Source organism: Pan troglodytes, chromosome 8 (assembly GCF_028858775.2).
Source record: "Pan troglodytes isolate AG18354 chromosome 8, NHGRI_mPanTro3-v2.0_pri, whole genome shotgun sequence".
Taxonomy (NCBI): domain Eukaryota; kingdom Metazoa; phylum Chordata; class Mammalia; order Primates; family Hominidae; genus Pan; species Pan troglodytes.
The window spans coordinates 58,445,501-58,459,821 of record NC_072406.2 but is presented as its reverse complement, the minus strand read 5'-3'; the positions used below and the strand labels follow the sequence as shown (position 1 = coordinate 58,459,821).

The 14,321-nt window shown below is 38.4% G+C and overlaps 1 protein-coding gene across 7 annotated transcripts in view; it reads left to right on the top strand.

Annotated features, from left to right (window-relative positions):
• The first annotated feature begins 263 nt into the window (after nt 1–263).
• The window catches only part of MARCHF8 (membrane associated ring-CH-type finger 8), a 138,194-nt gene continuing 124,136 nt past the window's right edge, over nt 264–14,321 (top strand). For 2 of the 7 annotated variants that reach the window (XM_009458402.5, XM_054659491.2), the window contains exon 1: nt 278–945. The gene's annotated coding sequence lies outside the window, so the exon portion shown is untranslated. Of the gene's footprint in view, nt 946–1,554; nt 1,796–3,283; nt 3,348–14,321 lie in introns of those variants that run through there. The other 5 variants (XM_009458405.5, XM_063780624.1, XM_009458407.4 and 2 more) reach the window with 5 other exon arrangements.

Here is a 14,321-nt window from a genome sequence, read left to right as displayed (position 1 = left end):
CCTTTTGCCAGACAAAATTTCCTTTTCCTTCCAAAACACTAATATTAATAACATGTAGTCAGGGCCAGGAGACACTAAACGACACACACAGAGCTGGGGAAGTCTTTTCGGTTCCAAGCCCAGTGGGTTCTCGCCTGGGCACTGCGAAGGGGTGGAAGCACAGAAAGGCGCGCGGCGGCACCCGCTGCAGCCCGCCCCCAGCGCGCTGCAGTCGCCGGGGCAACGCCTCCACCCAACTCGGCCGGACACGTGACGCCAGCGTCACGTGACCTGCCAGTCGGCGTCCTCCCGCGGAGGGTGTAAACAGGCGACGCGCTGGGGGAGGTGCGGTCCTGCTGCGTCCGCGTCTCGGGCATGCTCGAGGCGGGCCAGGGCGGTAGCGCCGCCAGCTCAGAGCCCACCTGAGGTAACTCCTGCAGCCTCTAGGATCGGAGTCCCCCACGCCGCGCGCAGCCGCCGCCGCTGGCCGCCAATAAGGGCGGCCGAGCCCCCGGCCCGGGCAGGGGGTGTGGCTGCCGGCAGCGGGTCGACTACAGGTGGGCTGTGCTGGGCTGGGCTGGGCTGGGCTGGGCTGGGTCGGGGCGGCCGCCAAGGACGCATCCCTGCGCTGCGGGCCCGGCGTGGAGCCCGCGGAGAGGCAGCGCGACTCCGGGCAGTGGGTCTTTCTGCCCCGGTGCTCGCGTCTGCCCCTGGGGCCGGGCCGAGCGGAACCAGGAATCGCAGAAACAGTCAGCGCCCAGGGCTCTAGGCCGGCCGCCCCGAGTGCCAGGTGAATTCCTTTCCCTGACCGGCTGTGAGACGTTGGCCGGTCAGCCGTCGTCTTTGGCCTGAGTGTGCACATCTGTAAAATGGAAGCTCGGACTAGTGATCCGTGAGGACCTTCCACGTCTGACGTGTGATCTCGAGAGACCTGCGTGCATTCGGGGTGCCAGAAGGAAAGCATAGGTAACTATTTTGTCCTTTAATTGCTAACTTTTCTTTGGTCTTTAAATCTGTTTTCATCTTAAACGATTCGTATTCCTGTCCACCTGGGTGAAGTTTTTAATAGAAAACTTATTGGGTGGGGTTATAATGGTTTATGTTACCGTTTTCATGTTTCTTTAATGCAACAAAACCTTTTTTCCTTAAAACCTATTTGGAAGCCCAAATTGTAAAAATAAATAAATAAAAATGGAACCCTTTTCTGCCTCACTATCACCATTCTCACCACCCATCCCCACGCTAACTACCCTTAAGGACCCCTGCAAGTCATAGGTTGAGGAGCTCTGTATGGAGTTGAGGAAATGTTTTGTGTATTTTTTAATTTGATGGGATCTGGAAAATGAATTCTTTGCATGTGTGGAGTTTTCTGTTATTTTTCTCTTTATTTTGTTCGATTACATGCTATGTAATTAGACAGCTAGCATAACCCTCACATACCATACTTCGGGGCCTTTTTGGCCCCAAAATTTCTGATAAAGACGTTTCTCTTTCCATCTTTCCTTGCATCCCAGTCCCTGGGGAAGTAAGTGTATGTTTATAATAGTGAGACTTCATTCCTCATTGCTGATTTAGTTGCTCCGATACAGAATGGGAATGGAAGACTTTTGAGGCCAACCGAATGGGTTAGGACATATCTGAAAAACATGAAAACGCTAAAAAGCATGAAAACTGAAGGAGTATACGAACTCAAGTCGTTGAGAGTCATGAAATAATGTGAACATGCTCTTGTGTGAAATCTTGAGACCCTGGAGCAAGAGAATTTTGGATTTTGAGAGAACTGAGTTCAGGAGAGAAGGATGTCCTGTTTCATATGGTGAGTGAAAATATAAACAGTATGAGGTGGTAGTGTGTAGACAAAATTATCAGGATTTTTTTTTTTTAAAAGAGTAGCACAGTTTCCTAATTGATTTTGGAGACTAGGGTTTTAAGAGATGTACTGAAACTTGAAGTTTAATGTTGAAAGAGGGAAACCATACTCTTTTACACTTTGTCTGCTTGGTGCTTCTGTGAGTTGAGCAAGAATTGGAAGTGGAATGTACTGTTAAGTGGTACCCAAGGTGACCTAGTGGAAAGGTTTTCTCTTTTCAAAGCCAACTTACTTCCCTGATCTTTGGCTTAAGCTTAAGCAAGTCAGTTCCTTTCTTTGGTTCTCAGTTTCTGCTGAAAAATGAGGAAATTGGATTGATTACTATTCTACCTTTTGGCTCCAGCTAGGTTTGCCAGATAAAATACAGGATGCCTAGTTGATATGAATTTCAGATAAACAGTGAATTTTTGTAAAATTTTTAAAATAAATTTTTACTATAAATATTACGTGGGAGCATACTTGTACTAAAAAAAGATTCGTTGTTTGTCTGAAATTAAAGTGTAACTGGGCTTGCTGTATTTATATTTGCTAATCTGGCAGCCTTAGCTCCAACATTTTTGTCTCCTTTAAATTAGTGCCAGCTCAAAGCAGAGCTGGGAATGAATTGATTCAAGCAGCCAAGAAACCCTAATTGTTGTCAGTAGTAGCGTCTGGTTCTTGAGGGTTGTCGTTGATTCACTTGTGGTTTGTTTCTTTTTCCCTTATGTAGTAGTTCCATTTCTGCTATAATCACATAATTTTTAGGTTTATACTTCTGGTGGTAAGTAGTTTAAAATATCTGAAAGCAAGTTAAAAATATTGCTGAAATTTCTAAAAGTAACCTCATTTTTTCGAGCCTTGAAATGGTATGTGCTTTTTCCCCCCCCGTAAAAGACACTTTACAACCCTACCTGTTCCCTAGGTTTGTGGTTGACTACAAGACATTTTCTAAAGCCGTGGACTGTTCTGATGCCAAGTAATCAGGAAGTTATTCTTATGGCTTCTAATTTTGTTCCCTGTGAATATGAAAAATTATCACTGTATACACTATAAACATTTTATATTTTATCTGACTGTTGTCAGCTTTGTCTTTGCTGTATTGAAGGGTTTTCAATTTTGAAATTCTTTTTCAACGAGTGTAATTTTAAACTCTTTCTTTCTTTCTTGGCCAGACCAATTTCTTAACTCACTTGGAAATGCCTGAATTTTCTAATTCATTTTTTCAATCAATAGTCAACAAAAAATTTGGTGTGTTTGGAGAGCCAGGTTGATGATGTGACCGGTGTTCTAGTTCTCCAGGTGCTAATTTCTGATAGAGGAGTTAAAACGTGTAATCTGAGGATAATATGATGAAGGCTTTGAAGAGGTACAAATGCTATGGAAATTGAGAGGAAGGATGGGTGCCCTTCAGATTGATATATTGAAGAAAATCTCTGGAGGAGGTAGAAGTGGATTCTGGACATGGAAGTAAAGGTGGGATCAGGAAGACAGAGGTGGACAGAACGGTGGAAAGAAGCGGGTAAGGGCAGGGAATCTGTCTTCTCAGTTCTACAAAGCATACACTTTGCTGGATTTAAAATACTTTACAATATTGTGTATGTGTGGTGTTTGGTTCACTGTGATGCTCTCATCTCCTTTATATTTACTTTGAACTGCTCTGGTGTCTTTCTGTATTAGAAAGACCTTCAGTTGTCAGTGAAGCTCTTTGAAAAAATGTTTATTAAATGTGTCACGCATATAAGAGTACGTATTGAAAAAAATAGAATATTACCAATAGCATTGAGACCTCCTGTGTACTTCTTCTTCTCAAAGGTAACCAGCGTGCTGAATTCTGTGTCTGTCATTTCTTTGCTTGCTGCTGCTGCTGCTTTTTTTTTTTTTTTTTTTTTTGAGACATAGTTTTGCTCTGTCACTCAGGCTGGATGGAGTGCAGTGGCACCATCTTGGCTCATTGCAACTCTGCCTCCTGGGTTGAAGCAATTCTCCTGCCTCAACCTCCCAAGTAGCTAGGACTATGGGCACACGCCACCATGCCCTACTAATTTTTGTATTTTTGTAGAGACAGGCTTTCACCATGTTGGCCAGACTGGTCTGTGTCTCAGGCGTCCGTGTGAAGAGACCACCAAACAGGCTTTGTGGGAGCAGCAAGGCTGTTTATTTCACCTGGGTGCAGGCAGGCTGAGTCCGAAAAGAGAGTCAGCAAAGGGTGGTGGATTATCATTAGTTCTTATAGGTTTCTCAACACCTATAAGGTGGTGGAGTTAGGAGCAATGTTTTGCGGGCAAGGGGTGGATCTCACAAAGTACATTCTCAAGGGTGGGGAGAATTACAAAGAACCTTAAGGGTGGGGGAGATTACAAAGTACATTTATCAGTTAGGGTGGGGCAGAAACCAATCACAATGGTGGAATGTCATCAGTTAAGACTATTTTCACTTCTTTTGTGGATCTTCAGTTGCTTCAGGCCATCTGGATGTATACGTGCAGGTCACAGGGGATATGTTGGCTTAGCTTGGGCTCTGTTGGCTTAGCTTGGGCTCAGGCCTGACAGTCTTAGACTCCTGACCTCAAGTGATCTGCCTGCCTTAGCCTCCCAAAGTGCTGGGATTGCAGGTGTAAGCCACTGCGCCTGGCCTGCTTTCTTGATAATGTTATTTTACGTTGTATATGTATATCCCCACAAAATATTGTTTGATTATGCATATTTTTGAACTTTATATAAATGGCATCATGCTATGTGGACTTTTTTTCCTGCAACTTTTTAAATTAGTTACTAAGTTTCATCCATGTTTTTCTTCAAAGGTAAGAATTTCTCTGGAATATACATCTAGGATTGGAGTTGTTGTTTGTCAGGTGTGTACACCAGTAACTACTAAATACAAATTGCTTTCCAATGTAGCTGTACGGTTTTATTGTCCTACAAGCAGTGGGAGAGTTCCTGTTTTTATCCTGTCTACATGCTCCCCAGTGTTTGGTATGAGAAAACCATGTATCTATTAAAGGTCTAGTATCCGGAGTAAGTATCCAGAGTATTTAAGGAACTCTTATACCTCAGTCATAAAAAGAAAAGGAACTCAAAAAAATCGACAAAGGATATGAATAGACAGTTCTTCAGATAAGACATACAAATAGCCAGTAAGCACATGAAAAGATGTTTTACATCATTAACTACCATGTAAATGGAAATCAAAACCACAGTGAAATACCATGTTACACCAACGAGGTAACTAAGACGGTTAGTAAGTGACCGTCTAAGTGACCATCTTAGTAAACTAAGATGGCTATGTATAATAAAAAAGACAGATAATAATAAGTGTTGGTGATGTTGTGGAGAAATTGGAATCTACATGTTGGAATGTAAAGTGGAGCAACTGCTTTGAGAAACAGTCTGGCAGTTCTTGAAATGGCTAAATTTGGGATAAGGGATGATAAAGCAGTTCCACTCCTAGGTATATACCCAAGAGAAATGAAAACATATTTATGCCAATATTTGTCTGTACATGTTCACAATAGCAGTAGCCATAATAGCCAAAAAGTTGAAACAACTCAAACATATATCAACTGATGAATGGTTTAAATAATGTGGTCTATCCATGCAGTGGACTATTATTCAGGAATAAAAAGGAATGAAGTACTGACTCATGCTACAAATGGATGAACCTTGAAAACATTCTAAGTGATAAAAGAAACAGTCACAAAAGGCAACATATTGTGTGATTACATTTATATGGAATGTCCAGAATGCAAATATAGAATTAGATAGTAGATTACTGGTTGCCTAGAACTGGTGTTGGTAGGGGGTGGGGAAAAATGGGGGTTTGACAGCTAAAGAGGACTAGGTTTCTTTTTGGGGTGATGAAAATATTCTAAAATTGATTGTGGTGATGGTTGTACAGTTCTGTGCATTTGCTAAAAACTATTGAATTGCACACCTGCAAAAAAGCTATTAGTGGAAATTAAGGAAATGTTTTTAACAAAGATGCCATGTTGTATGCCTCCTGGAGAATCCTAGGTGATAGGGACTGAGACTTGCTTATAGCCATGTGACTGAGATGGGAACCATATCCTTTTAATACATGGAGGCCTTCAGAGGATCCCACAGCTTGGCCAGCAGCTTGACTGCAACCCCATGATAGACTTTGACCCAGAAGTACCCAGCTAAGCTGTGCCTAGATTTCTGGCCTATGGTAACTATGAGGTAATAAATGTCCATTGTTTTAAACTACTGAGTTTTGGGTTAACTTGTGTGCAACAGTAAATCATTCATAAGCAGCAGTGTTGCAATATGTATTTTTTAAATTTTAGTTTTCTGGAAAACTATGGTGATTAAATTACTAAATTATAATATGGATTCTTTTTTTTTTTTTTTTTTTTTGAAACAGAGTCTTGCTCTGTCACCCAGGCTGGAGTGCAGTGGCGTGATCTTGGCTCACTGCAAGCTCCACCTCCCATGTTCATGCCAGTCTCCCTGCCTCAGCCTCCTGAGTAGCTGGAACTACAGGCGCCTGCCACCGTGCCAGGCTAATTTTTTGTATTTTTAGTAGAGATGGGGTTTCACTGTGTTAGCCAGGATGGTCTCGATCTCTTGACCTCGTGATCCACCCACCTTGGCCTCCCAAAGTGCTGGGATTACAGGCGTGAGCCACCGCACCCGGCCTATAATGGATTCTTTTATTCATTATTTTGTTAACCACAATTCATAACCAATAGTCAATGATACATTTATTGAGATATCCTGTAAATTATTGGGGATAAATTATACTTAAAATGGCTAAAATTTCTTTTATTACAGTTTAAAAAATGTGTAATCTCTGTATAATACAAGTCTTTATCAACCAAAACAGGCAATTTTAAGATGATATAGCAGTACATAACATTTCACATATTGGTATGGTTTTCTGGTAACTTTTATATTTAAAACTTATAAGTGGTATTAATATGTTGGGAGATTTATTTATTTATGACTTCAGCAAAGGCACTCAAAAAAGAATCATCAAGGCAAAACTACCATCTCATAGAAGCCAACCTGTTCTTGTAGAAACTATATGAAAGGAGGTTAAAAAGATTTTTGTTCTTTTCCTTTGAATATTTCTGTTCTTCAGTTGAAGAAATGTTGTATGACTGTATGGATAAGGAAAGTGTTTCGAAATTTCATTTAAGAAATGAAGACCTGTTTTCACAGTTTGGAAGGATTTTCTTTTTTTTTTTTTACTTTTGACAAAATGAAAAAATATATTTATTAGCATGTAAGGATAGCTGAAATATTGTGTGAAAAAAAGGCTACTGAATTTTCTCCTATGTTTTATTCTAGAGGTTTTATAGCTCCAATATTAAGGTTCATGATCAATTTTTAGGGGTTGATAGGGTGTTTGGTATGAGCTATGGGTCTAGGTTCTTTACTTTCCTTTATGAATACACAGTTTTTTAATTTTAATTTTATTTTTTGTCCGAGGAGGCCTTGGGCTCAAGCTAGCTGGTCTAATATACATTTTTTAATATCATTTGTTGAAAAGGTAATTCTTTCCCTATTGAGTTTCTTCCCCTTTCTCTATCCTTTGCCCATTGAGTTCTCTTGGCATTTTTGTTGAAAGTCAACTGGTGATGTATGTGTGGATCTGCTTTTGGACTCTCCTATTGCTTTTGCTGTCTGTTCTTATGTCGGTACCATATTATCTTTATAACTTTATATGAGGTTTGAAATTGGTTAGTGTAAATCCTCCAACTTTGTTCCTTATTTTCAAAAATTTTCTGGGTATTATAGGTCCTTTGTGTTTTCAAAAATATTTTAAAATCAGCTTGTTAGGTTTTTTAAAAAAGAAAACAACTTGTGGTTTCAATTGGGATTGTCTTGGTTCTATAGATCAGTTTGTGGAGAATTGCTATTTTAATGTCATCGAACCTTTCAATACATTAACATGGTATAGCTCTCCATTTATTTAGTTCTTTAATTTCTTGCAACATGTTTTTTAGTTTTGCAGTGTACAGGTCCTATGCATATTTTGTTGAATTTATACCTTAATATCTTACATTTTTAATGTCATTGTAAATAGGATTTAAAAAATCATTTCTCAAGTATTCCTTGCTAATGTGTAAAAATACAGCTGATTTTTGTATATTGTCTTTGTGTCTTGTAGCCTTTCTGAATCCACTTACTAGTTCTGGTAGTCTTTTGGTTGGATTTTCTCCACATACCGTTATTGAATAAAGACAGTTTTACGTCTTCCTTTCCAATCATGTGCTTTCTATTTCTTTTTCTTGCCTTATGACACTGATGAGGACCTCAAGTCCAATATTATGATAGAAGTGGTGAGAGGAGACGTCCATGTTCTGTTGTCAATTTGAGGGAGAAAGCATTTAGTCTTATATGTGGTACAAAAAGCACTAACTACAACATTTTAAAAATGTTAAATTGGACTTAATAAAATTAAAACGTATGCACTTTAGGAGATGTTAAGGAAAAGAAACAGTATACTATAGACTGGGAGCAAATGTTGGCAATTTATGTATCTGACAGAGGACTTTTATCCAGCATATATAAAGAACTTCAGCAAATTAAGAAGAAGCTAGAGAACTCAAATTGCAAAATCGGTAAAAAAAAAAAATTTGTGGAGCAACTTCACAAAATAAGGTATTTGAAATTCTAGTAGACATACTAAAAATTCCCAATATTTATTAAAGGAAATTATAATTATGAGCAACTTTTTGCCTACAAGAAGGGTCAAAATGAAAAAGACTAACAATACCAAGTGTTGGTGAGGATGTAGAGCAATCAGAATTTTACATAAATTGCTGATAGGAATGTACAGGCACTTTGGAAAACTGTTTGACAGTTTCCTATTAACTTAAACATGCACTTACTGTATGACCTAGACATTACACCCCTGGTGTAAAATAAAACCTTAAATTCACAAATGACTTGTACAGCAATACTCAGTGCTTAACACTGGAAAGAGTATAATCTTTCAACAAGTCTGCAATGGGATATTACTCAGGAGAAAAAAGGAGTGAATTGCACAGTGTCACTATATGAAATTAAAAACATTATGCTGAGCAAAAGAAGCCAGACAAAACACTACATTCTGTATGATTTGATTCATGTGTAATTCTAGAACCACCAAAACATTAAGAGAGCAGATTAGTGGTTGCCTGAGGTTATAGGTAGGGGTGGGGAATGACTGCAGAGGAGCAAAAGAGAACTTTCTGTGGTGATGGAATTACTCTGTATTTTGATTGGGTACACTTTTGTCAGAACTTCACATTATACTTAAGATGGGTGCATTTTATTTTATGTAAATTATGTCTTAATAGAGTTGTTTTTAAAAAGGGTCTAAAAAGCATTTACAGACTGAACATATACCTATGTGTATATATACCGAGATTTTATGTAAAATATTTAAATGTGTGTATACTCATAGGAAATGTCTAGAAGGATGTTAAGCAGATTGTTACTAATTATGTCCAGGTGGTGAGAATTTTAGGTGATTAAAAAAATGATTGGACTTTTTATATCATTTGAATTATTCCTTTCAATGAACACATCTTTGCCAAAGAAAAGAAAAAGGTTTTTTTTTGTTATGTAGAAGTTTGATTATCTAGATGTTTTCATTTTTCAAATATTGAATAGATATTACAATATTTATAAATTATGTATAGAATGTAAGTGCTGTTATTCTGTAATCACCAGTTAGGAACAATCTACATTACTTTTGATGCCCTTCGTCTCTCTTCTCTGATCCCATTCTGTTATGTTCCCAGAGACATAGCTGCTACCCTGAATTTTGTTTTTATTATTTCATTGCTATAGTTTTACCACATTTGTATCTCTAAGCTGTGTTGTTTTGCCCTGCATGCTGTTGAACTTTATAACTAGAATTGTATTGTGGGTAAACTTCTTTCATTTGCTTTTTTATTCCATATGAGATTTGAGACTCATTCATATTTTTGTATGGCCGTAGTTCATTGGTGTCTCCTTGTCTTATTGTGTTACATTATGAATATTCCACAATTTGTCCTTTGTAGTACTGATGAATGACTGGATTGTCCATTTTTTTCCTATCATGAGCAGTGGTGATGTGAACATTGTGCATGTCTTTTTGTGCTCTTGGGCAAGAGTTTCTCTTTGTGTATGGTCAGATGTATAGCTGCTGGGTTGTAGGATAATGCATTTCTTCAACTTTTCTAGAAGTAGTAGTTTTCTGTTGCTGTGTAACTAATTACCACAAACTTAGAGGCTTAAAACAACACACATTTTAAAATCTCATGGTCCTATAGGTCAGAAGTGCGGTAGGCTTGGCTGGGTTATCTGCTCTGGGTCTTAGGAGGCTGAAATCAAGTTGTCAGTAGGACTGCATTCTTTTCTGGAGGCTCTGGAGATAAATCAACTCCCACACTTATTTGGGTTGTTGGTAGAATTCAGTTCATATGGTTGTAGGACTGAGGTCCATGTGTCCTTGCTGGATGTTAGCTGGTGGTCATTCTCAGTTTCTACAGGCCATACATTTCTTGCCTTGTGATCCTCTTTCTTTCTTCATCTTCAAAGCCGGCAATAGGAGGTTGAATCTCTCTCATGCTTTGAATCTCTCTGACTCATATTTTTTTCCTTCTCTAGATGGAGACCATTCTCTGCTTTTAAGGGCTCATATGATTTGATTGGGTCCACTGGGATAATCTAGATTACTCTATTTTATCTCCGTGGTCCTTTCACAGCTATACTCAAATTAGTGTTTGAATAACCAGGGGCAGGAATCTTGGAGGACTATCTTTAGATTTCTGACTACCACTCTATATAATGTTGTTTTCCATAGTGATGGTACCAGTATGCATTTACCTTAGCAGACATTCGAGTTCTTGTTCCATGTCCTTAATATTGTCACTTAATATTGTCAGATATTTAGGCTGAGAAGTGGTATCTCATGGTGTTTTTAATCTGTGGGTCCATATTTATCCATAAGTAAAGATAGTTTTATTTTGTTGCCTTTTAAAAAGTTTTACATAAATAATTTTATTCTGTATGTATTCTCTAACATGTGAGATTTTCCCTCAGATTTGTGCTTTTGTGGTTTGAGTTTTAATAACTACTGTATGGTGTTTTATTGTATGAATAGATCACAATTTGTTCATTCTTTCATTGATGAAAATTTAGATTGTTTCTTAGTTCTTGTGAATGAGAGAATTTCTTGATATATATATATATATATATATATATATATATGATTGTATATATGTTGGTAGAATCTAGAAGTGAAAATCATGTGCATCTTCCCTGTTTTACTATATAGAGAGACTTACAAAAAAGTAGATTCTTTCCTTTCCTCCTTTTTTTTTTTTTTTGGAAATGGAGTCTTGCTCTGTCACCCAGGCTGGAGTGCAGTGGCACGATCTTGGCTCACTGCAACCTCCGCTCCTCCAGGTTTAAGCAATTCTCTGCCTCAGCTTCCGGAGTAGCTGGGATTACAGGCGCGTGCCATCACCTTCCCTCCATTCTTTTTTGCTTTCTTTTGTTACTGCTTTTATCCAATCTGACAAGCATATGTCTTTATTGTCTTTAAAAGAGCTACACAGGTAATGTCACAATGCTAAAAAATTCAAATACTGTAAGTACATAAAGAAAAAGTCTCATCTAGTTATACTGGGTATTTTAATAAAAGTAGCATCATACTACATACTATATTTTGAAATATGCTTTTTCACCTAGATCAATACATACAGATCCGCATTCTTTTAATAATGATGTAGTATTCCTTTGCAGGTTGAGTTTTGTTTACTATTCTATACTTAGTACCTAGCAATCAATCAATATTTGTGGGATGCGTGAAGAATATATGGGTACATATATTCATGAATTATTCAGCCCTTCCCCTGTTAGTTGATATTTAGTGTGCTCTGATTTGTATCTTTTAAAATGGTGTCACAGTGATCATTCTCGTATATATATCTTTGAACATTTATGGGTGTATTCTTAGTCTAGAGCCCTAGAAGTGGAATTGCCTGGTCAAAGGAGATTTAAATTGGGTAGTGGCAATTGGTTGTCCCGTTTTTATTTCAGTCTGTACTCCCACTAATGGTGTTTTGGTGTTCTTTCCCCTATTCACTTGCCTACAACATTATCTATTACCGATCCCTTATTTTTCTGTATCTTAAAATTAATGTTGAAATTTTTATCAAAATAATACTTGGACATTGTTTAAAAATAGCGAGCATAAAGTCTTGCAATGAAAAATAGAGGCAAACTCTATTCTTGTTATAATACCTATTTTTAATATTTCTAAACATTTTATTCCACTGTTATTTGTTTATCCACTTTAAATATTATGCATTGCCTTCCTATTTTGATAGGTGAGGATTTGGACATCTTAAACTCCTCATTTACCATTTCCCACTCGCTGTCTGTGGTTACATCCGTATTTTTAGTGAAATCAATAAGAAATATTTAGTTAGTGACAACTTAACTATTCATCTGCAAAGCCAAGTAGTAGTCTATGACTACATTTCCTTTCTTATGTATTTTTTAAGTTAAGTTACCTAGTTTTTTTCACCTGCATCACTTTTTAATACAGATTCTTGGTAGATGGATCATCTTTTCTCTCAGTCTTTATATTTTTATAAAACAAAAACTGTCAATCCTTTCACATAACATCTGTACAACTTGATACAGTTCTGAGGGGCGAAAGAGTTAGGAAACTTGAATTCTGCTCCTGACTTTTCTGAATAGCTTGACCTCTGGCAAGCAGCCTTGCCTCACCTCTCTCTGCCCTGTTTACTCATTTATAAAAATGGGATTGGGTTTGAACTGGCTGGTCTCTGATTCCTTTCAGTTCTGCCATTCTGGTTTTTTTGGTCTCCTGTTTAATCTTAATTGTATCACTTAAATAGCTAACTGTAACAGCTTGTGGGGGGAGTGCATTTTACAACTTGGAGAAGAAAAAGGCTTGGATGAGAAAGACAAGATAATATGGAAACTTGAAGGGCTGCTGTATAGAGAATAATTAGGCTGGTTTCATGTGATTCAAAACTAATAGCTGTAGTTGAACGGGAGGTGCTCTTGATTCAGCATAATGGACACACTCCTAACAGTTAATTCCTGTCCAACATTGAAGGGGGCCACCTTAAGTGGTGGGTATTTCCTAACACTGAAAGGACAGAGGTCAAGGTAGATAGGCAAAATGATGCTTTAGAGACAGGTTGAAGTTATTTAAGTCCCCGCCAGCCAGGGATAGTACTGGATGACTTCTCTAACCTTTTGGCCTCCCATAGGTGGACACTATGGCATGATAAGGTTGTTAAAATAATTTTAAAAAACATATTGTGGCGTGACTCATTGGTCATTACTTTAACCAAATTATAATAATGAGGATTCATATACTTTTGTGAAAATCTGCTTTTTTTTTTTTTTTTTTGGTTGAAGTGCCTAAGTACTGTTCTCAGTTTTGAAAATGTTACTCCTTTAAGTCTTGTGTAGTTCTTGATGATTCATCTGGGAAAGCAGCCCTTTTCTTCTTTTTGAGTGATCTTTGAAAGCTTGACACTTTCCCCGTAAACTAAGCTGGGAACTTTGAGTTTGAGTTTTTAGTTGCCACAACTGTGGGGGTGCTAATGGCACCTAGTAGGAAGGGCCTGTTGAGATACACAGCTAAATTAAATTTGTCATTGATTATGTGGGTGTGTTGCCAAGTTTTCTGGAGATGTTTACCAGTCTGGGCAATTTTGATAGTATTATCTTCTTACAGTTTCTGCTGTGAAGCAGTCTTTGAAGAAATATAAGATATTTATAGGAGCAAGCCCTTGGGGAAAAAAGCATTCTTACTAGTTTTATTTGATTAATTAATTAATTACAATGCCCTCATTCCCAATTCTTGAGGTAGAATTTTGATCACCTTAGCATCTGAGTGAGGAGGTAATGTGTGTGTTTACATTTCCTGAACTACCTCAGGTCTCCTCTAACCACTGGGTGTCTTGTTCCTGCTGAATTGTACTGTGCAGTAGACTCCACTGTATTAGTGGATGCATCAGTCTGTGGTAGGATTTCTTGACCTTAGCTCTGCTGACAGTTGGGGTTGGATAATTCTTTGTCGTGGGGAACTGTTCTGTGTATTGTAGGATGTTCAGTAGCATCCCTGGCCTCTTCCTACTAGGTGCCATTAGCACCCCCACAATTGTGGCAACTAAAAATATCTCCAAGACACTGGCAAAATCCCCTGGGTTGATTCTCAACTGCCCCTGTTGAGAACCACAGACTTACGAATGCCGCTCAGCTGGTCCTCTGCCATGGTTAAGGTCTTCCTACTCTTGTCTGGTTTCTCCGTGTTCCCAGCCTTGCTCACAGCCTCCTCTTACCTGACTGTGGTCTGCTTAGCTAATTAGGCAGAAAGTTGCCAAGTAGAAGGTGGAATCAGTGGGGAATAGGGCAGAGCTGGAGTCAGGTGTGGTCCTGGGTAGGGGCTGAGCTCTGGCAGCACACAGATGGGTGTGTTTTTTTGTGGTAGCTAAGATTAGACT